The sequence below is a fragment of the Rana temporaria genome, chromosome 6 (genome assembly GCF_905171775.1).
Source record: "Rana temporaria chromosome 6, aRanTem1.1, whole genome shotgun sequence".
Classification (NCBI taxonomy): Eukaryota; Metazoa; Chordata; class Amphibia; order Anura; family Ranidae; genus Rana; species Rana temporaria.
In genome coordinates, this window is record NC_053494.1 from 196,335,364 (window position 1) to 196,360,681 (window position 25,318).

Below are 25,318 nucleotides of genomic sequence, written 5' to 3' on the forward strand. Positions count from 1 at the left end.
TTGATAAAATATAAGGCTTCTTTTAATTGGATAAGACGGAAAGGTAGCTGGATGACACCACAATCTCTACTCCAACCAATCAAAGGAGGCCTTGTATGTATTGATAAAATACAAGGCTTCTTGGGATTGACTGAGCAACGCTACCTACAGATTATAAAGTGCTAACAGCGAGTGCATCTGTAGTAAAGGAAATCATTCAGCCCAAGCAAACTATTTAAAGTAAAACTAAACATGGAGTTAGGCTTTAAGGCCCAGATTCTCAAAGGGCTTACGACGGCACAACGCCATGTACACCGTCGTAAGTCCTAATCTGGGCCGTCGTATCTATGCGATTCTTAGAATCAGTTACGCATAGATAACCATTAGATCCGACAAGCGTAAGGCTTTTACGCCGTCGGATCTTAAATGCAATTTTTTTTGTCCGCTAGGTGTCGCCTCCGTTGTTTTCCCTGTCGAGTATGCAAATTAACTAGATACGCGAATTCCCGAACGTACGCGCGCCCGACGCAGTGAATTTACGACGTTTCCGTTATACGTTTACGTTACGTTTCTGCTATATGAGGGGCAACCAATGTTAAGTATAGCCGTCGTTCCCGCGTCAAAATTTATAAATTGATGTCGTTTGCGTAAGTCGTCCGTGAATGGGGCTGGACGCCATTTACGCTCATATCGAAACCAATGACGTCCTTGCGACGTCATTTGGAGCAATGCACCCTGGGATATTTTTCGGACGGCGCATGCGCAGTACGTTCGGCGTGGGAACGCGCTTCATTTAAGTACTACACGCCCCCTACCCACCTAATTTGAATTAGGCGGGCTTGCGCCGGGTGATTTACGCTACGCCGCCGCAACTTTACACGCAAGTGCTTTGTGAATAAAGCACTTGCCTGTAAAACTTGCGGCGGTGTAACGTAAATGAGATACGTTACGCCCGCCGACATTTACGTCGATCTACGAGAATCTGCCCCTAAGTGTCTTGTGAAAAAGCACACGTTATAGTAAAAAATATTTGATGGTAGTAATAAAAGTCCAGTTCGCAGTATCAGTATAGGACCTTTTACCATGTTAGAATGATGGAAGCTTACACGTACTTGCCAGTAATTAAAAAGGAAGCATTATCTACACGAAGTGTGAGTTTTAGAAGTAGATCATTGAATAAGTAAAATTAAACTAAATTATTCATTGAAGTGCTGGGGGCAATAGATGTTATTGTTTTGGCTGCATATTAAAGCCGGGTAAAGCAGGAAACAATTGCGCTGTTGTTGCAGAAAAGTATTTCATTTAATGTAGGTTTTTGCCACTCAAAGTACTAATTGTTGTTGAGGAAAGTAAATTTATGGAGACTAAATAAAGTCTTAAAATGATATATTATCTTAGATAAAACATTTTATTTATGGGTTTGTACATTGAGGGTTTGATAAGGGGAAAAAAGGAAAGACACAGATAAATGCGGCTCTGTATTCATTAATGCATCATTAAATGTATTTTTCTAATGCTAGCAGTGTAAATGAATTTGGAATCAGCCTATTGCAAGTCAAGCTCAGACTGGAAACTTTTTGGACAAAGAGAAAAAGAGACGACAATGATGGGCAGATGAGTTTTTACTTTTAATTTAAAGTAAAGTAATCCACGATACACACGATACGAAAATCGAAAGTAAAATTTCATCCGATGAACAATCTGCCGATTTTCGGATCGTTAGTACGGTGCTTTCGACAACCGATTCCGATTTTTCTCACGACATAAGCTGGATGTGCAGACTATAAAAATGTTAATCGTACGTGAACACAACGTCCGATTTTCATATAATTAGTACGTTTTTTTGTCCGAAAAAAATCGTAAGAGCTCAGAAACTAAAGAATACATACACAACTATTTAACACATTACATCACTTCCAAAATTAAATTTTGCCATACAAGATTTTTGGTATGGTGAGTAACCTCTTCACTTTCGACATGAGACCAGCATGCAACAAAAAACGGATGAACGGTCGTCCGAAAATCTGATCGTGTGTATGAGGCTTAAGTTACATACAGTAGTTACATAGTTAGTCAGGTTGAAAAAAAACACAAGTCCATCTAGTTCAACCATAAAAAAATAAATAATAATAATATCATACAATCCCAAATACCCACAGTCGATCCAGAGGAAGGTGAAAAACCCCAGCAGAGCATGATCCAATTTGCTACAGCAGGGGAAACAATTGCTTCCTGATCCCCCGAGAGGCAATCGGATATTCCCCGGATCAACATTAGGGATGAGCGAATCTACCTGGGTTCAGAAGTTTGGAAGTTTGCAGCAAACACAGGATTTTCTACCTCCAGAAGTTATATGAGCAATGCGATTGTATCTATGTTTATATCATATGCTGCTTTTCTAAGTTAATTACTTATGGTTATCCTGCTACCCAGTGGTCATTGCATCAACTCCAATTGCATGATGTAACTACCTTCCTTCCTTCTTATGAACTCATGTTTTGTTCTTTTGAGACGCACATTGAGACTTGGAAAGAAATGTTCCTCCCCAGTAAACTAATTTGAAAAAAAAAAAAAAAAAAATGTTACTCTTGATCTTCCGTTCCTAGACATGTTACACCTTCAAGGACTTCCTCAGTAGGAAGATGATGTTATGCTGAGTAAATAGATACCAAACATGTCTCATGCTCTAAAATTGCGAAAGCATGTGCAATGGCCATAAAATACATATATGTTATTATCCAGAGGCGACGCTTTAAAAGCCTTTACAAGTTACCACTTTAGGTTTACAGAGGAGATCTAGTGCTAGAATTACTACCCATGATCTGACATTTGCAGGAAAACCTCATATGTGTGGGACAATCGCTGTTTGCATACATGAGAGACCGATGTACGTGTTTGCCTTTGCGAGAGGGACGGGGCACTTACATTTGTTTTTTCAATTACTAATTAATAAAAAAAATTACACTGTTGCTTTAATTTACTTCATTTATTTAGTTATTTTTTGCACTTTTACTGCTGTCACAGGGAATGTAAACATCCCTTGTGACAGCAATAGGCATGTGACACGTACTGTTTATGGAGGGATCTGTAGTCGCTATCTGGTTACCATAGCAATGACCCGTTCAACGCAAATCTTGGCTTTGTATGGGTCTCTGACTAGCCTGAGAAAGCCTGAGAGAGAGCCACCGAAGGCAGTGGGGGGTGCTTAGGTCCCCTCCCACTCTTTGAAATAGCAATCGAGCAGCAAGTTAGCTGCTCTGATTGCTATTACAAGTGTGCCAAACGTCGGCTCTAAAAAAACAGTACCAGGGTGGTGCCCATCACCCTGCTACAACTACGTAAAGGAGTTGTAAAGGTTCTTTTAAGCTAGTGCATTGTTGGTTCACTTAGCGATTTTTTTTGTCTGAATTTCTCACTTCCTGTTCCTCCTCAGTAAACTGTTCTGGCTGACTAACCCCCAGCCAGAACAGCTCGGATGATGGGGGCAAGCTTACTGAGGAGAAACCAGAAGTGAGAAATTCAGACAAAGAAAGAAAAAAATTAGAAGGTAAATCAAGGGAAAAGGTAAGTGAACCAACAATACACTAGCTTAAAGGAAACTATTTAGAAAATAAAAAACAAACCTTTACAACTCCTTTAAAGTCAAATGACGTACAGGTACGTGGTTTTGAGGCAAGTGGTTAAAGGGGTTGTAAAGACAAAAATAATTTCCTCTTAAATTAAAGTCTGACAGTAGCTGATAAAGTAAAAAGTAATGTGTTGCATTATAACTAGTTTGATACCTGTTGAAATCGAGCTGTTTTATTCACCTCCGTCACTCCTGAATCATTATTCTCACTGACTTCCTGGTTTGCGGAGCACATTCATTCTTGCTACATCACGGCCTAATGGGAACTACAGTTGCCATTAGGCTTAGCCTCCATACCTGTGAGGGATAAGAGAGCATCTTCACGCAGGGCTGTAGTCATAGGGAGGGGGTGAGCACATTCTGCTTTCCACCATGCAAAACAGCTCAGATGCTGGTGGAAAGCAAGAAGAGGAGAGACAGGAAATGGCATTTTCAAACCTGGATTACTGTATTTTGGAGGTCAAAAGGAAAAACGAGGTAAGTGATATTTAAATGCTCTAATTACAGCAATCAATTGATCTAATAAAAAACAAAGCTTTAGTGTTCCTTTAAGGTAAGTGGTTTAGACTTTAGTACCACATTATTGTCCATAGTTATGGAGCACAAGTGCACCTCAATCTCTGTTCATATCCAAAAGGAGAAGAGATATCTATCTTCACCCAGCAGAATGATGAGAACTTTTTTTTTTGTCTTTTAATTTTTATAATATACATGAAGTTCTTCCATAATTAGATTTTTCAACACTGAGTGGAATTATCTATAAAGTAAAAAAAAAAAGTTCTGTTTAACTTTTACATGAAGCTTTAAGTGATTCACATTAGTGTCATTCTAATCTATATAAGCCTTGTTATCCTCCATACTTTATTATGAAATGCAGTAAAATATTAATCTGGGAAAAGCCTAATTATAACCCTCAGAATAGCATTTAAATTAGTGCTTACTTATCTCCTATCAAGTGCTCATAATTTAGGGCTTTATTGGCTCCCTGCTGTCCATCAAATTGCAGTGACTTCCAGCTGATTAAGGCAGAGAACAGCAAACAGTGTAAGTTTGTGTGGTATCTTGGAACAGGACCGATTCAGACTCAGCAACTTGCAAATAAATTTAAGAATTTCTATACGCAGTAGTCCTCTAATTGTGAGGCTAATTCAATAGATCACTGAATGGAGCTTACACTTCCATCACCACAGTTTGTATGTCCCCCTGTGGCGGTATTCCAACACATTGTTGGATTACAGGGTTAGGTCCTCTAAAGCTGCGTACACGCGATCAGTCCATCCGATGAGAACGGTCTGAAGGACCATTGTCATCGGTTAACCGATGAAGCTGACTGATGGTCCGTCGCGCCCACACAACATCGGTTAAAAAAACAATCGTGTCAGAACGCGGTGACGTAAAACACAACGACGTGCTAATAAAAATGAAGTTCAATGCTTCCAAGCATGCGTCGACTTGATTCTGAGCATGCATGGATTTTTAACTGATGGTCCTGCCTACTAAAGATCGGTTTTGACCTATCAGTTAGGAATCCATTGGTTAAATTTAAAGCAAGTTGTAAAGTGAAATGAATCCTCCATATCAGTTGAATCCTGGTGCACCTGCACCTTCTCCTCTCAGGACAGCAGAGGGGGCGTTCAGTAAGCGGTGGGTATGGTAGTAAAGAAGAGATAAAACTTTATGGTGCAGTATGAAAAAACTTGTACCCTTTATTTTGAATTGTGCGGGTTACTGACATCCAAAAAGATTAAAATAACAGAATCTAAAAACAGACTTCCAGTGTCGGCTCACGCCAGACCAGCTGGAGTGTGATGACGTAAAAAATCCTTAGCTCCATGGTGGAGCTAAGGATTTTTGACGTCATCACACTCCAGCTGTGGACATCTTTCTGAACTTTCATTTTTGTTTTTTGTTTTTGGTTTCGGTACCTTTTGGATTTCCAAGTTGTCACTATTCACCTAATTTCACCTTTTATACTTTTTTGCTAATGTGGACTTGAATGACCATTCACTATGAATGCTGAGGGTTGCTGCGCAATGACATTGCTGTTTGTTCCTTTTGTGTTTATCGCTATTTGTATGATTTCATTTATAAGATTATCCCTACACATTCACATAATGTACTGGTGTCACTGGTACATGCGATTTTTTAGGTTGTGCATTATTATTTACTCCTTTTCACATCAGCTGACTCATGCCTGCCTCCACCTCTGGTCCTTCCCCCAGTGTGCATCCAGTCAGTCATCTCTGCACACCCTAGTGCACATCACTACTTGCTGGCAGAAGACTTTACAGGCACTCATGCCACTCTGTGCTCTGGCATTCCCTGTTACCTTACCAGGGCTCCTGAGCCAGAGTTGTAAGAGAGGCCTACCTCAGGACAGTAATTAGGAGATGGGACAGGGAACTAGGAATTTTTTAAGTGTACACTTCAACAATGAACTTATATTTGCTCCCTTTTGACCTGATAGATATTCCATTGAAAGAATGTTGTTATATCTATTCCATACGTGCAAAAAATACCTGTTGATATGGCTATAAAAACTTCATGCAGTAAACTGACAACACTGCATCTCTCGAAATCCCAAGCAGTGTTATCAACCCTGCCAGTTCACCTCTGCAAAAAACAGAACCACACATGGTCACAATATAACCCCCCCCCCCCCACACACACACACACACATACATACAATACCCCCCCCCCACCACACACACACACACACACAATATTATGGATATGTATAAAAGGGGGAGGTGTTACGAGTCCAAGTCAATGGGCAGTCTAGGGTGACAATGCCCCTCTTCCATAGATATGGTATGGTGCATGAACCAAAGGGCTCATTTATACATGCATTGCCCTCTGAATTTGTGTTAAAGTGCATTTTTAGAGGGCATTTGACAGGTGGTAAAGGGGTTATATGCTGCCTCTCCACCTAAATGAGTCATTACTGCCCACAGAGTGTGGCAGGGGATTACATTATGGTGATTGCTGGTATACAACCCAATATGGCTGCCTTTGCAGCTTAAGGATGAAAAATCGTGGGTCAATGGGGGTCTGTTTACTACCCACCAACCGCAAGTGTAAACTTAGCTTGAGGCAAAAGGCGTGCTACCGGCAGAATGAAATAAAGGAAAAAAAATGAAAAAATAAATCTAATGCAGCCATCACATATAGGGCCTAGTAAGCTGTAATTTATTACATTTTTGCTCTTGGGTTTAGAGACACTTTAATGAAAGCTGCACATTTAATTAAAGCTCGGATTTTAATTTAATTATTGAAAACAAATTTTGAAATTACATTAACATGTTAAAACGTATATGAGATTTTAGTGATTGGGTTAACATCTGCTTTAAGAGGGATCTCCTGACAAATAAAACAAGTCAGTGGATAATTCAGCCCAACAGCCGTCACAAATTATCAGTTTTGGAATAAATGACTAGTTAAGGAAACACTAACATAAAAAATTATATTTAATTTAATATATATAAAAGTTATTTAAACAGATATTTTTTTTACTTTTTTTATATATATATTTTTGCAGGTATCAATAGATTTACATTTTCAGTGCGAGCAAAAACAAAAAAATCCCTTTTACTCCAGATAGAAATTTATCAAAATCACTACATACTCTATAATATTGAAATGCTATGGACCATTTTTTCAGCAACAGCACACAAAATGAGCCTACCGTGCTTTGTGCTGCAAGTGTGTTAGTGTGCTTTGTACAGGAATGGTATATTAGCATAGTATTAGCTTTGGGGCAGTAGTGTATTTAGGTTTTGTGCCGCCCTAGGCCTGACTAAATTCGTGCACCCCCTAATTTAAATATGAACCACCCACCCCTTCCTGAAATTTTTAAATGGGGACACTAGTTCTTAGGGCCTGGGGGGGGGGGGGGGCAATGGATTCCCTTAATTTGCATAGATTTCCTCTCACTTCCTGTTTGGCTATGGGGCAGAAAGTGAAGGGAAATCTCTGCAATGGGACAGGGATGGTAAAAAATAAACTGACAGGGGCTATAACCCTCCCTTACTCTATCCAAAATGGGGAAAAAAAGAGTTGCTTATAGTTCTGATAATTTTATAGAGTGCACTAAGAAGATATAACCATGCCAATGGTGCTGCAGAAAACATATAGCACAGTGAGGAAGGTTTGTGGTCCAGGCTGATAGGACAGCCAAAATTAGAAGCAGCTTGCATTAGACTAACAGACCAGGGATGGACTGGCCATTGGGACTACAGGGAGTTTCCCAGTGGGCCGATGGCTCAGCAGGCCAGCTTCAGTGACAGCGGACCGCAGCCCCCCTCCGCTCCTCTGTCTCTCCCTTCCTGCAGCGCTCACCTCCTCTCCCTCCCCGCAGCGCTGACCTGGGGGGAACAAAGAATCAGGGGGAGGAGCAGGGAGGACGACAGAGGAGCATGGGGGAGGGGACAGACAGCTGACTCCACACCTATGGCCTGGGAGTTTCTCACTTCTGCCTAATCTTGTCCCATAAGGGGGGGCACCAAACTGATTCTTTGTCCCGGGTGAAATAATGTCTAGCTTCCCCACTGGTACTGCCTATAAGAGTACCAGTACCAGCCCTTCTACTCTAATAAAGTAGAACAGCTAGTGACTAGTGAAGGAGGAGAGGGGGCTTGGGTGGCCTGGGGGAGGGGGGTGCGGGAGTTGTCCGGCCGCCATGGGAGAGACCTGTCAAAGTGGGCCAGTCTGGATGAAGTCCAGGGCCAAATTTTTGTCCCAGTCCAGGCCTGTAACAGACTAACAGTGTAGCAAAACCCGACGGGTGCTGTCCCCCTGAAAATGCTTCCCTAGGCCTGGGCCTTGTTGGCCTAGGCCAGGATACAGCTTTGTTTGGGGTGCCATTCAAAACATAGCCAATGCACCATGGTAGGCATGTCGTCATGCTATGCAGTAACACTTGTTAAAACACGCTTTTTAACAAGCATTACTGTTTTCAGCACTGCTTTACGCATAGACATACCTCTGTACCTCTGTACTTTTGTTTATCCAACAGAATGAGCATCTTCTACAAGAAAGTCTAATTCTGCAGTAAGACACAGAAATTTAATCCAACACAGTTTCACTTCTTAAAATGTAGTACTAATCTCCCTGGCCTTTTGCCTGCTATGAGTCCGGATTCACACTAGTGTGGTGCGAACTTCAACTCTCTTATCTCTGCAGAGAGATAAGAGAACTGTTCAGCAGATCAGCTCCGTTTTATCTGCGAATTTGGAGACCTGGGAGAGGGGAGGGGGCGGGGAGAAGTGTATTGAGGAGAATGAGAGAAATCCTGAAGAGAAACAAACACATCTGCGAATCAGATGCGTTCCCATAGAAGATAATGGGCCTGAATTTGCACCTGAGCCGCACCGCAATGCCTAGAAAACGCACATGTTTTTTTGGCAATGCGCAGTGCGAATGTATCGCACATATGTGAACCAGCCTCATTGAAATCAATGTATTTTATAATGTTATGATAATTGGATGCGGTTTAAGCCACAACCAATTTGCATAGGTGTGAACACGGCCTGAAGGCTAGTAGGTTACTGAGGCAAAATGAAAAAGAAGGGAGGAGTATATCTAAGGACTAACTAACTTGCACTATCATACTGGGAAACTGGAGTATACCATTAACAGACATAAAAATAACAAGTTGTAATTATACTGACTTGCCACCAGATGTCAGCATCAAGACATTTATACATACATTAAATACAATGCTAGAGTAATGGGTACATGATAAGTGTGCCAGAAAAATAGGTGTAACCACTTGCTGATCACAATACACACACACACACACACACACACATATATATATATATATATATATATATATATATATATATATATATATATATACTACAATTTCCAGTACCAATGGATGAGAATAATAATAAAACTACACATGCTACAAGTGTTGTGCACTTTCCATTATAGAATGTTGGAACTGAATGAGGAATGTGACTTCTTGATGGAAACTTGACATGCTGGAATACGATATCCTGTGGTGAATGCCCACAGCAACATGTAATCTTCTTTTCATTGTCATTCACTTCAATGGCATTGACCCACCACAACTGAAGATATAATATTATGTGCATTGCTCATATAGTTAGTATGAAAAACTTCACCATCTGAGTTATATTCTTTCCAAAACCAAGACAGGTAAGCATCTCTGTATGAGGTAAGTGAACAAGTTGTAGAGAAAATCTTGTCATTTGGATGTTTTGGAGTGCAACAAGGTGAAAAACCATCTCAGCTAAAGTAGTCCACGGATTTGGCAAAAGTTTTCAATTGAGAGCTCTAATGCCCTGTACACACGATCGGTTCATCCAATGAAAACAGACCAATTAATTTTTTCATCAGATATCCGATGAAGCTGACTTTCATCAGTCTTGCCTACACACCATCGGTTAAAAATCCTTTCATGTCAGAACGCGGTGACGTAAAACACTACGACGTGCTGAGAAAAATTAAGTTCAATGCTTCCGATTATGCGTCGACTTGATTCTGAGCATGCATGGATTTTTAACTGATGGACTTGCCCACAGACGATCGTTTTTTTCTATCGTTTTTTTTAACCATCAGATCATTTTAAAACAGGTTCTAAGTTTTTTTCACTGATGGGAAAAAAAACGATGGGGCCCACACACGATCGGTTCGTCCGATGAAAACGGTCCATCGGACCGTTTTCATCAGATGAACCGATCATGTGTACAGGGCATTAGGAATAGGGCACTTCTAAACCTCTTGTCTTGCAACTGTATTATATTGGTACTATCTTTCTTTATTTTGTAAAGTGCTAGTGTTACAAATCCTGCATTATAATAATAATCATAATACTACTAATTCCTCCAATAGGAAGGATGTGGAGTAGCGAGCCAACCTACCTGTAGTGGTCGGGCGCTATTCCTATTCCATATATGATTTATAGTACAACCAGAAGCTAGATAAGATTGAGAACATTTTTGAAGGCCCCCATGCCATTGTGACTCTGATAGGTTTATAATATACTGAAGTATCTTTTCTCTAACTAATTATATCTTACCAAACTTCTAGGGAAATCTTTGTATCTTCACGTTGGTTTATTTTTGGCTAAACGTAAAGGGCAACATCGGTTGGTTCTTACACTCACGAATATTTGACCTCTGTCCCTTCTTTTTGGAACCATGTACTGCCTTTTTGGTTATGTTTTTTATAGTACTTTCTGTATTATCTGTGAAAAAAAATTCTCAAGAATTTTCTTGTAAAAAAAAAGGAACATGAGAGCAACAGAGAGATGAACTTATCAGTCTTCTAATTCCCCTTTCACTTTTAAGTCACAGGCTGGGCAAGGGGCCTGTGCTACTGAACTGCAACAAACAAAAATAGGTTCTACTGCCCTGGCAGACACAGCTTTTCTGTGTGGCAGGGCTGTGAAAATCTCAGGACTGGATGAATAGACAAACTGTACAAATCCTTACTCATCTCTGCAGTGATAATGAGGTATCGTGTATATGATGCATTTTTTTATTATCACTATTATTATTATGTAGCACCTTCTAGTGTGCAACCAGTGTAGGTAGATTTATTTGGTCAGCTCATACTAGATGTGTGACTCTGTAATTGGGTCGGTTACTCCAGGTCAGGCTCAATGGCTCTTCAGGGCAGGTCTCTGGCTCCTCCCCCTGGTTCTAGAAGGTTGGAGAACTGGAGAGGCCAGGAGGTCCTAATCTTCATACTTGAGGGAATTTGGCCATTGATCAGGCAGAAGGCCTGACAGGGTGGCTGGATCAGCCCTTAACATAGGTGTGCGCAAGGGGTTGACCAGGTGTGCCTGGACACACCCTTATTCTGGGATTGGCAACCTGTCCGTTTTGGGCAGGTGACAGGTAAACGGCAATCCTTCCTTGCCGGCCCTCTGAACCTGGACAGGAGAGGTGGTGGGGGGTGGAATTTAGTGCAACCGATCTGTATTTTCCTCCTGCAGCAGCTGAAAGTAAGTTTCTCCTCCTCCCCCCTTTTGTCAACATTCATCTGCTACAGGAGGAAAATATAGGGGATCGGTACTAATATATGCCACCCCTCCTTTCCCTGTTACTCTTCCTTCTGTTGCCTGGGTCCCCCATGTGCTCTCTTGCTCTCCCTTCATCCCATTGTTTCAGCATGAAGAGCGGTTAAATATTTCAAATGCATATGTGTTGGAGCTTTGGGGTGCACACACTATTGCAATAGACTGCGCACACCTATGGCCCTTAAATATCATGGAACTAAAAAGGATCATACACCATTCCTGACATTTACAAGCCTCTGATTCATAAATTTGTCCCCAATTTTACATCTTTAACGTCAACAAACTGGGGTAGAGACTTCCCTGTTGCAGAGATTACTGACAAGACAACTAAAGGATATAATAACATACTTCTCTGGGTTCCAAGTGAACAGTGGAGGGAAACACAAATGAAACTGATTCATCGTTTCTATATGCCTTGCTTATTTGAGAAATCCTATCCTCAATCTGCTTTGTGTCCACTGTTCTCTTAGCCAAGGCCTTCTCTTGCACACCGCCTATGGTCTGGCACACACATATTAGTGCCCCTGGAAGAAGTCTGCTATTGGACGAAACGGCGTAGGGAGGAGCGGCGTGCTGACGTCACCATTGTATACCTTCATGACCATCCGGAAGGAAGGATGGGCGGATTGTGAGAGCCGGCTGGCTATCTATTATCTACACGCTAATTTTATTCCACTTAAGTGTAAGGCCCCATACACACGAGAGAATTTATCCGCGGATACGGTCCAGCGGACCGTTTCCACGGATAAATCCTCTCAAAGATTTCCGCAGATTTCTATGCGATGGAGTGTACTCACCATCGCATTGAAATCCGCGCGGAAATCCTCTGGCGATGACGTGTCGCGCCGTCGCCGCGATTATGACGTGGCGACGGGCGCGACGCTGTCATATAAGGAATTCCACGCATGCGTCAAATCATTACGATGCGTGCGGGGAATCCCTTTGGACGGATGGATCCGGTGAGTCTGTACAGACGAGCGGATCCATCCGTTGGGATGGATTCCAGCAGATGGATTTGTTGTGCATGTCAGCAAATATCCGATCTGCTGGAATCCATCCCAGGGGAGATTTATCCGCGGAAAAAGATCCGCTGGCGTGTACACACCATAGGATCTATCCGCAGAAACCCATTTGCTGGGATTTATCTGCGGATGGATTCTATGGTGTGTACGGGGCCTCAGTGTAAGTGCAACCAGTATCTTATTCAATTGTTTTTTCAAACGGTACTACTCTATGTTGGCATCCTTTCTTTTCCTCCTGGGCTACCTATTGCGGGGTGACTTGCTTGAGACCCATTTGTGAACATAAAGGTGGAGACTACACACAGGAATCTCTAGGAAACAGCAAGGCTATTGAGCCAGACGCGTATGTGATCTCATTAGAGATCAAATCAAGTCGGTAAGCAAATTTGAAATAAGAGGTGGAGGCTTTCGTCTATCCTGCTAACAGACACGGTTTCCTGGCATATTCTTGGCACTTATTTTTGATTTACCTTGGAAGTACATGGGAATTCAACACCATATGAACTCTTAAATATTTATCACCATTTGTGGTTCGCACGGGTGTTTTTATGTGCACATTTGTCACTTTCTATGTCATATGAATTTGATTATTATCTTGAAATCTTTATGTGGTTTCACATGCATTAATCATGTATGCACATGTTTTATTTATCAATATCAATCATTGTATTGATTAATCAGTTCACGCAGCGCAGCATACCATCTAATTACACACATATCATCCTACTGGGATCAAGTACTCCCCTTCATCTATGGAACTACCTGCCTTCAACTCCAGAAGGACCCAATGCTCCTGATCTTTGTTCTTTACACTCATCAACTAACCATACTTCTGTAGCAGGTATTGCCCTTTTGATGTAATACAAAGACTACTATTGCTGATCATGAAGGATCTCAGCTCCCTCCAGTGGCCGAGTTGGGTTACAGCCACCTGTTGTTCACATTTGTTCTGGTACCGCAGTGAATGTTGGGGGATTGAGTTCAGTAGGAGAAGAGACTCCATTTGCCCTGGCCTGTAATGAACTGCATTGCCCAGAGAGCAGCTGTGCAATCCCAAGATGCTTTGCCTTCTGCACCGCCCGCATAGGGAGGTAATTTAAGGGAGAGGACATGTTTGGCGCGCTCTCTCTGGACCACCTCTTCAACCCAGGAGAAAACTGCCTGGAGTGTCTCCACAAGGAGTAGGTCGCAGTTGAGGCCTACATACGCCGGGGCGGAGCGGCTTTGAGACAGAGCTTCTACCGGAGCTATCGGACGAGATCCCAGTAACCCTGCGACTTGTCTGAGGACCAGAGTCTGCTGATCGACTGGACAGTGTGTCGTAGAGGGACAAGGCCTAAACCGGTTGGGTGAGACGGGCACTTGCCTGAAAGTACTGTTTGTCTTGCGGAAGGGAGGATCGCTGACATCCATATTTGTGGTTTGACTGTCCAGGAGAGTTTTATCAATTTGCTATTACCTTACTGGATTACAAGTTGTTCTTGCGCGCCACCGCATGCCAACGAACAAGTGCACGAACTGTTAGTAGGAGACTGTGTTGAAGTTTGGTCTGGGACGCCAGACCATCCTAATTAGTTATAGCTGTAATACCCAAAGGGTTATTCACTTAAGAGTTGCATTTCCACTATATTCACTGCGTTGCTCGTTGACCGAGTAATCAGTTCTACTTAGTCAGTTTTACTTAATCAGTTCTACTGTTTTATATTGTATTGTAGAGAGGCGAGAGCTGGCTGAGGTTTGGCAGGAGGGCGTTTCAATGTACACGATTTGTTGAAAGAGACCCCCTTGCTATGAGCTCACACAGGTCTATTAGACGTTGCAGTCTAGCTTTTGCCAAAACTTTAATATCATCACTGATATTGCAGGGATCTGCAAATAGAGGGCCATATTCTGAGTAAATATCCGCCTGCTTCGCTTAGGGCACTTACACTCCGCTGTCCCAACTTACTGGAGCAGGTGTTGTATTCCCCAACCACTTGCTCCATAAGTTGGGACAGCGGAGTGTAAGTGTCCCGGCGTAGCCTGGCGGATCTCCAAGGGGGCGGCTTCTATTCAAATGAAGCGCGCCCCCGATACAAAAGAACTGGGCATGCGCCGGGCTGCAAAAAGCCCAGTGCGCATGCTCCAGTTCTCGGCGGAAAACGTCAATGACGCCGACGTGTGCGTCATTGACGTAAAGTCGTATTCAAGAACGACTTACGTAAACGACGTATCCGACGAAAAAACACGACGGGGACCCGACGCCATCCGTAACATGGCCTACGCGAGACTTGCGGAAACTTACCCCTCATATAGCAGGGGTAAGTTTCCGCTTACGCAAACGACGTTAGCGACGGTTACGCGACGCGAACTCGTTCGTGAATCGGCGTAGAAGGATCATTTGCATACGCAAATGACTCCTTCACTTAAATGCCATCTAGCGGCGGCCGGCGGCATTGCATTTAAGATCCGCCAGTGTAAGTGACTTACAGATGGCGGATCTTAAGTGTATCTATGCAAAAATGATTCTGAGAATCAGGAGCATAGATACACGGGTCAAAAAAGGGAGTTACGATGGAGTATCCTGAGTTACTCCATCGTAACTTTACTCAGAATATGGCCCAGAGTGTCACTGTTTTACTCATGTTCTTTGTTCTTCTTTAAGTAAAGCATTAATTTGATTATCTTGAAGTCTGTGTGCAGCCTGTCTTTTATACTGCAAGATCCCTCCACTTAAGTTAATCCCTTTAATTGCATAATCTGTTGATGTGTAATGGGATATTGTGTTCCTTACAAGCTACTGAGGTTCACAACTCTCAAACTATTACTGGGTGTGTCATGGGAGAGTTTTGAGCCACTTTAAGGGGTTAATCACTGAGCGTAGACCCAAAACAAACCAGCAGCTCCTCCAGGGGTAGTGCTACACTTCTAAACACAGATCCTGGATTTTGCTATGTCCTACTGGCCCAGAGAACTATCCTAAAATATTGGATCACCTCCTCGCGCCCAACAAATTCCTTCATAAATAGAGAACAAATACTATTATTATACAGGGAAAAATTGTCACTGACCTTACTCTTGCCTCTTTCAAAAAACACCTTGAATGGCACCTTTACTTACTAGCATGGCCTCTAACAACTTTATACCGGTAGCTACAATGACATCCTTTAGAGACCTACCTCCCCCATTACTTCTCCCTTTAACTTTTATACCTTGCCAAATCACTAGGTGAGCAAGCCCCCCCCCCCCAACTCCCACCTCCATTCCCCTGATATTCAATAAGATCCATTGAGTTGCCTTCTTGTTTTGTCCCTTTCTTTTCCTGTGCGAATATGATGTAACAAATGTACCCTAACTATACGTTAAAATATATAACTTGTGTGTTTATATTTTTTCTCCTAAATGCATATATATTGTTACGCTCACTTGACATTACTTTCTATGTTATTGGTTTTGTCATCTGAAAATATGTGATCCATGTGAGGGCTTTTATTTGCGTCAGCCAGCCTCCAGGCTGGTAAACGAGGAAAGGAAGGAGAGGAAGCTTTGGAGAGGAATCATTAACTTTGGGTCTTGTGTAGAAGATGGGGAATGATACCATAGAAGAAAGACACCTTAGAAAACAGATTATAGCAAGAGACTCCAGAATCAGGTTGTTTTGAGCTGATTATATTGACATCTGCCCTGAGTCTCACAGTCTAGGAGGGGGGGGGGGGCATTGCCGATTTGGGCACAAAAGCCACAAATCTGTATCCAAGTCCTAGGTTACCAGAGTCTGTATGTTTGAAGGAGAAATCAAATCCGAAGCAAGACCACTCCAAGGATCTCCTAAGCCCCCCCCCCCCCCCAAGCATAAAGCCCCCTGAAAAGCCAGGGCCCATAGTCGGTAGGCAAGAGGCTAACCTGAAGTCCCCTCCAAAAGCCCCTTTCCTGGTTGGGTCTGTCATAATAACATGTTATTTGAGGTGCCCTTATAAGTGTAGCGCCAGATGGGCCCTTCAAATCCTGCCCAGTTGCACTGAGAATAAGTTGCAATAAAGATGTTTTTATTTCTTTCCCTTCCGCCTCCCCATTTTATTAACCGCCCAGGAGATTGAGAAGGCTGGGCTGTGCCCTGATTGGCTGCTGTTTCAGCTGAAGAGGACCAGCCCCTAGCGACAGGACAAGGGAGGACATTTCATTGACTGGGCGGATCTGGAAGATCTGCATTGGCTGTGTAGGAGATTGAGGCGGCTGGGCTATGCCCTGAATGGCTGGTGGTGCAGCCGAAGTGGTTCAGCCCCTAGTGACAGGAGCAAGGAAGGACATTTTATTGACAGGGTGGGTCTGGAAAAATCTGCATTGGCTATCAGGTTTATGTGCCACCCACCACCCACGGAGGGAGTATGGCTGAGACTCGCAGAGGGTACGAGGTGCTTGGGGCTATTTAGGTGACTGTTCTGGGGATTGAGCAGTGCACTTAAGGTAATTGTTGTCACAGACCAAGTTGTATTTACCGGTAGAATCTTTGTTTAACCCACTCTTTCCTTCTATAGGGCTTTGTGTTCTAAATAAAGCCCATTTAAACCATTAATAGGTGTAATGTGTTCCTAGGTCCAGCTATAGGGCAGGTCATCAATGAACCAGGGCAGCATGACCCAAACAATCCAATGGTTCTTCCAGGGGTGGCACTACTAGATACACATGCAATAAACCCGACAGTGTTTACTTTTCCATTGTAAGTCATAAGCAGGAGATTTAACAAATGCTTTATCAATTTTCCCTCTTGCTATGGCATGAAAAAAAAACATGTTTTTTCCCTTCAGATAATCATTAGGTCTGTAATCTGTCTGCATTCCAGCTGTGGGCAGCTATAGAGTGTCCTCTTGTCAGGTTCTGAGTATCACATCTCAGGCCTGCTGGAAATTGCATACTGAATGGCGGCTTGACTGAACAAAGGAGAACTGATTTAATCAGACAACTTACCCTTTAAGTTAAGGATTTTAACATTTAAAGTCCTGCGGGACAGAAGATTAGTCTGGCACTTGTAAATCCTCGCTAAAAGGAACAACATGCAATGCTTTCCCATAAAACATTTTATTCAGCACATTTGTTACAAAGTTAACCTGCTATACAGATCTTTTTTTTTCTCCATCAATAATCTTTTTAAATCAATGTTTAATACGGACTTCTGGCCTAAATGAGGAATTAAACTACAGGACAGGAGAAATTATTTTGGACCACCAGTAGATTTTTTGCCAAAATGTGCAAGTATTCACAGCATAGGTGCTGAAATCAAACACTGCTGATTACTCGGTTCTCAGAGCTCCCTGAGCAGAGAGCTTGTGACTGACTCCTCTGCCCCCCCTCCCCCACGCTCACTGGAGGGCTGGGCTGTGAAGCGGCAAAAGCGGCCAGCTTATGCTCTCAGTAGCTTGCTGGGAGGCTGAGCCAGGTGCCGGTCCAGGCACAGGGCCGTCTTTAATATTGATTGGACCCTGGGCAAAAATATTCCTGGGCCCCCCCATGCAGTTTTGCACTCCACCTGCTCTGAGACATACAATAAATAGCAGCTAGACTTAAAATATGTTTACTGAATCAGATCATGCAGCGATTGCGATTGGTTGCCAGAGGTTACAGTGTTACAGTGTATTATTACCGCTCACTGACTGGTTGCTAGAGGTTACAGCTCACTATACGGCTCACTGATTAGTTGCTAGAGGTTACAGCATATGATTTCTGACCACTAATGTAAGGAGGGATTTACACTGACCACCAATGTAAGGGGGGAATTCACACTGGCCACTAGTGTGAATGAAAGGATTCTACACCAAACACTAATGTAATTTGAAGATTTACATTGATGACCAATGTAACTGAGACATTTAGCCTGTGGTCACATTTGTGTGTGTCGGGAACGCATGCAAAATCGCTTTCCTGACATCACAGAAATGTGCTGCTCTTTAGCAGATACACAGCAGTGCCATTAATTGTTAATGACACCCTCACACATCTGCTGACATGTGCCTTGGTACCGTGTGATTTTGAAAAAGGGTTTGGGACTTTCTTCTGCATTTGTAGCGCGTAGAACAGCCCATTTAAATGAATAGGCTGCCCTACAGAGGAGAAAGAAGAGAAGGAGAGGAAGAAAGAAGGAAAGAAGACAAGAAAAAAGAAAGGGAGGGAGGCCAAATCATGATCGTTGGTAACTATGCCATGTACTGAGGTCAGCAGGTTGCAGGACAGTGTACGAAGGTCAGCAGGTTGCAGGGTAGTGCACAGAGGTCAGCAGGTTGCAGGGCAGTGCACAAAGGTCAGCAGGTTGCAGGGCCATGTACGAAGGTCAGCAGGTTGCAGGGCAGTGTACGAAGGTCAGTAGGTTGTAGGGCAGGGTACGGAGGTCTGGTGGTTGTAGGGCAGTGTAAAGAGCTCAGCAGGTTGCAGGGCAGTGGATCGAGGTCAGGAGGTTGTAGGGCAGTGTACGGAGGTCAGCAGGTTGCCAGGCAGTGTACGAAGGTCAGCAGGTTGCAGGGCAGTGTACGAAGGTCAGCAGGTTGTAGGGCAGGGTACAGAGGTCTGGTGGTTGTAGGGCAGTGTACAGAGCTCAGCAGGTTGCAGGGCAGTGTACCGAGGTCAGGAGGTTATAGGGCAGTGTACGGAGGTCAGCAGGTTGCCAGGCAGTGTACGAAGGCCAGCAGGTTGTAGGGCAGTGTACATCAGCAGTATTAACATGTGTGCCATGACGTGCCATCAGCAATGTTAACTGTGTGCCATGACGCTATGCTAATGGGTGGATCATCTCAGCTGGCCATGCCCCCCCACTGACCAATCCGCAATACTTCCTGGAGGAGGTGGGGGAGGTAGGATGACAGAGCGACCTGGGGGCTGGGACAAAAGCCAATTTTCGGGACAAGTGCTGAGACAATAAAAAAATAATTGTTCCGGCAAATTCTGAGCTATTGCCTATAGTCAGATCATCTAACAGTGTGCCAGCTGGTCATGGGAGTTGTAGTGCTTCAAGCAAGACTTGTGCTGAAGGAAGCTGAGGAGTGTGAAAGGTCTGTACAGAAGAAGTTGTCCCTGGAAAGTTCTGGTAAAATTCAAGTGGGCATCACATCCAAGTTCAATACCCCTAACAAATTAAAAAACACAAACAAAACCTGCAAGGACTGTTTTTTGACTACAGTGTGGTGTGGAAAATCTGTGTGCCTGGCTGTTTAGGGTGGAAGATCACTTATTTACCAACAGCTCCTGTGGGGGAAGTGCTGCATAACTATATACAGTAGATCAGATAAAATGAGGGACAAATGAGGAGGAAAGAGGGGCAGAGGGACTTTCGAAATCAGGGACAATTGGGAGCTATGGTATGTGTATATACTGCAGGGGCAGGTAGCCTCGGCCCTGAAGCTGTGGTGAAACTACAAATCCCATCATGCCTCTGCCTCTAGGAATCATGCCTGTGATTGTCACGGTCTTGCAATGTCTCATGGGACTTGTAGTTTCAAAACAGCTGGAGGGCCAAGGTTGCCTACCCCTGATATACTGTATGCATGTGAGATATGGCACTATATAAAAAACTCTAATAATATTGCACAGCAAAGTATATGCCACACAGAAGTGTGAATGTGGCCATGTACGTCAGTATGCATTTTCAAAGCTTGCCAAAGTGTGCTTGTATTTATCTATGGCAAAAAACATGCCCGAGATCAATAATATGAAAAGACCATGGTTCAACATTATTTCCTATGGAGGACTTTCGACACTTGATCACACTTGCTCCTTGTAGAACATGTAATTGCCTACAAATCACCCTCTTCACCCAGCACTGGAAAAATATTATAATTACAGTGAAGAATTAGTTAGGATTCCAATGACTGTTATATATATATTTAAAAAAAAAAAAATAATAATCTACTTTCGCACATCTTAAAAAAGATATCAGCCCAATTAAAAAAAAATGAGTCTTTCTGTTCCCTACAAGATAAATGAGATTATAACCTATTTCTCTTAATGTACACACTGAGTATGTGTTAACAAGCATGGCTGCTTATTTTCTGTGTTCATTTAAAGTAGATTATATTTCTTGGAGTTGCCGGCAGAGGTGATTATGTTTTTTCTCGGCATTCTCGTTCATTTGGTTAAAGCAGAATTATATTCTCAAAATTCAGTTGGGCTTTATTATCTATAAACCATGCATGGCGTTTACTAATGCCGTTTCCTTTAGAAAACAGATATTTCCAAGATGTATAGGCAAATATGAAAGACGTCGGCGCAGTTTACAGTTTTTTTTAGATAATTAGCTGTTCAGACATTTGTTCTGTGGTTAAAGGGACTGAATTAAAAAAAAAAAAGTAAAAATAAAATATATGGATTTATTCTTTGAATATACAAAGCACAAACATAGGGCCTGATCCACAAAAGGGATACGCCGGCGTATCTACTGATACGCCGTCGTATTCCTGTTTCTATCTATGGAACTGATCCACAGAATCAGTTTCCAATAGATAGGCAGAAGATCCGACATGTGTAAGGGACTTACACTGTCGGATCTTAGGATGCAGTACCGCATCCGCCGCTGGGGGCATTTCTCGTCAAAATCCAGCGTTGGGTATGCAAATTAGCACTTACGGAGATACACAAAGCTTTTACGCTTCGTTTTTTCTCCGTAAGTATTAGTTTGCCGTCGCAAAATTAGGGCTGCTTTTACAAGGTGTAAAGTTAGTACACCTTGTAAAAGTATACCCTATCCCGCGTCGCTGTAATTTTTTTTTTTTAAAAAATTTTTCCCGCCGCAACTCTTTTTTTTCGCAATTCTCAAAACCCAGCGCAACGTAAAACCGCGCAAAGCACGTCGGGAAAATCGCGTCGGGAGCATGCGCAGTACGTCTGGCGCAGGAGCGCGCCTAATTTAAATGGGACTCGCCCCATTAGATTAGGAACGCCTTGCGCCGGACGGATTTAAGTTACACCGCTCAAAATTTCTAGGTAAGTGCTTTGTGGATCGGGCACTTAGGTAGAGATTTTCCGGCGGTGTAACTTAAACGGGATAAATTAAGTTACGCCGGGTTTTTGTGGATCAGGCCCATAGTTCCAGGATATCTGCAAAATTGAAATAAAAGGGTTTTTGTGGTGTATTTTACATGTGCTGTCAGGGCTGGTGCAAGGATTTTTGACACCCTAGGAGAAACCTCATTTTGCAGCCCCGCCTCCTTCCTCCACCCCTGACTCCACCCCTTTTGCCCTGCCCATGTATAGCCCACCCTTTTAATGAAGTGCCCAACAAATTCAAATGCAGCCCATAAGCCCATCAGCGCCCATCAAATGCAGCCTCACCAGCGCCCATCGAATGAAGCGTCACCAGGTCCCAACCCCCAGGTTGAGAACCACTGATCTAAACTGTTCCATTGTAGCTCTGGCTGTATGTTTAGGGTCGTTGTCCTGGTGGAAGGTGAACCTCCACCCCAGTCTCAAGTCTGCAGACTGAGACAACAGGTTTTCTTCTAAAAAACCGACCTGGCGCTCCGGAAGACGTCAGGTCGACAAAACCGGTCAGGCGTTTTGACATGAAATGCTTCTTTTTACTACCCAAATGTGAGTTCCCTATTTTACTGAATAAAAATACTTTTGTACACACCTTTTCTCTCCTGCATATGGGGTAATCATTTGGAAGCACCTTCAGGTACATAGTAGGACGGATATCTGCCAGAGTGCTGCACAGTGGCACACATTGTGAACTCCTTACACCCCAGGAGAGGGTGAAGTATCCGATGAGTGCGGGCCACATAAGAGCACTGTTTGAGGCGGTCACTGAGTGGAACATTGGAATAGAAGTTCACCTGGCATATAGCACCTTTGAATTGTGACACAGAGAGCACAACAATTCACTCACTGATTATGGACATTCAGCACATATATTAACACTTGAGCACTTTGTAATTTAATATTGTACTTATTATTGTACCCATATTTATTTATTTATTCATATGTTATATACATCCTTTTATCATCTGGTTTGTATATAATTGGCACCATTTTTGAACGCACCATATACATTTTTATATTTTATTCAATCAGGCATTCTAAAGGCAGTGTAACCCCATTATGACAACCTACCACTCTTACTTACCAACCCACTCCTATTGGACTCTATGGATGCCCTTGCTCTTCTCTATAAATGTTGGTAACCAACATTTGCCCTAGCCCATGCTATATTCTACATACCTACTACGATACATACATATGGGCTAGCTGTTATTTAACAGCCCCCTGGAATTCATACATTCCTCCAATATTAATTAATCTAATCATGGTTCAATATGGGTGTTTTTTTTGTAGGACTGCTCCTCCGCTGCCCCTGGGGGGCGTTCATCATGCGGCTCCCTGAAAGCTGTTCTGATCAGGCCGCCCGCTGTTGGGAGGTGGGGGCAGCCTGGGCCCCATTGGTCCACCCCATGGTCTTATACATTGCCCATTGTTTTGCCTCAGTGGTAATTATGAAATTATTATGGTTAATTTTTTATGATGTGTGTTGACTTATGTCCTCTCATTCATTTTTGAACATATGTAATTATTATACTCTCTCTATATATATTTTTTAGAAATCCCAGCCCCCTGAAGAGACCCAACTGGTCGAAACGCGTCGGGGCTACAGCACCGCTCATGGGGTTTTCATTTTTATATACTATTTATTACATATAACCTCCTACTGTCAAAGCTTTGTTGCAACCATGTTATGTAATCATGTCATGCTCACTGCATCCAACAATGTCATATGTTTTCAACCTATATATTGTTATCACCCTGTGACCTTCTTTGTACCTTTGTACCCTTGTGATATCCCTAATCCTTGGCAATAAACAATAATTTATACAACAACGTTATTTCTAAAAAAAAATCTTGCTGCCTAAAAGCCCCAATGGGGAACCCTCTCTTCCATGCAATTCCGGGGCGAGCAGCCTTTCCATCTCCCCAAATATGTGTCTCCCTCCATTTTTTTTGTGCAATCCCTACATTCACACCCTATCTAGGTTTTCTTATAAGATTGTCCTGTATTTGACTCCATCCATCTTCCCATCAACTCTTACCAGCTTCCCTGTCCCTGCTGAAGAAAAGCATCCCCACAACATGATGCTTCCATCACCATATTTCATGGTGGATGGTGTGTTCAGGGTTAGGTGCAATGTTATTTTTCTGCCACACATACAGTACATTAAGGCCAAAAAATAAAATTTTTGGTCTCAGCACCTTCTTCGACATGTTTGCTGTGTTCCGCACATGGCTTCTCGCAAACTGCAAACGGGACTTCTTATGGTTTTCTTTCAACAATGGATTTCTTCTTGTCACTCTTCCATAAATGCCATATAGAGCACGACTAAGGCCTCGTACACACGGCCTGAGAAACTCGACGGGCAAAACACATCGTTTTGCTCGTCGAGTTCCTTGTGAAGCCGCCGAGGATCTCGGCGAGCCAAATTTTCCCATTCCCGTTGGGGAAAAAGAAGACATGCTTTCTTTTTTGGCCCGACGAGATCCTCGTCGGTTTCCTCATTGAAAAGTGTACATACGACCAGTTTCCTCTGCAAAAAAAAAAAAAAAACAGCAAGCTTCTTGCTGGTTTTTGCCGAGAAACTCGGCCGTGTGTACGAGGCCTGATAGTTATTCTGTGGACAGATTCTCCCAACTGAGCCGTGGATCTCTATAGCTCTTCAAGAGTTATCATGGGCCTCTTGGCTGCTTCTCTGATTAATGCTCTCCTTGCCCGGCCTGTCAGTTTAGGTTGACAGCCATATATTAATAGGTTTGCAGTTGTGCCATACTCTTTCCAATTTCGGATGATGGGTTGAGTAGAGCTCTGTTAGATGTTCAAAGCTTGGGATATTTTTTTGTAACCTAACCCTGCTTTAAACTTCTCCACAACTTTATCCCTGACCTGTCTGGTGTGTTCCTTGTCCTTCATGATGCTGTTTGTTCACTTAGGTTATTTAACAAACCTCTGAGAGCTTCACAGAACAGCTGTATTTATACTGAGATTAATCTACACACATATGGACTCTATTTACTAATTAGGTGACTCCTGAAGGCAATTGGTTCCACTGGATTTTAGTTAGTAGTATCAGAGTAAAGAGGGCTGAATACAAATGCACGCCACACTTTTCAGATCTTTATTTGTAAAAAATAAATAAAAACTTTTTATCATTTTCATTCCACTTCACAATTATGTGCCACTTTTTGTTGGTCTATCACAGTGTTGGCGAACCTTGGCACCCCAGATGTTTTGGAACTACATTTCCCATAATGCTCATGCGCTCTGCAGTGTAGTTGGGGATCATGGGAAATGTAGTTCCAACACATCTGGGGTGCCAAGGTTCGCCATCACTGGTCTATCACATAAAATCCCAATAAAATACATTTACATTTTTGGTTGCAACATGGCAAAATTTGGAAAATTTCAAGGGGTGTGAATACCTTTTCAAGGCACCGTACATAATTGTTTACTGGATCACAATTGCTAGATATTAAATGATTTCATACATTGCTCTTTAAGGCCTAGATTCACGTAGGGCGGCTTTACATTGTGCGGGCGTAGCGTATCATATTTACGCTACGCCGTCGCTACTTAGAAAGGCAAGTGCTGTTCACAAAGCACTTGCGTCCTAAGTTACGGCGGCGTAGCGTAAA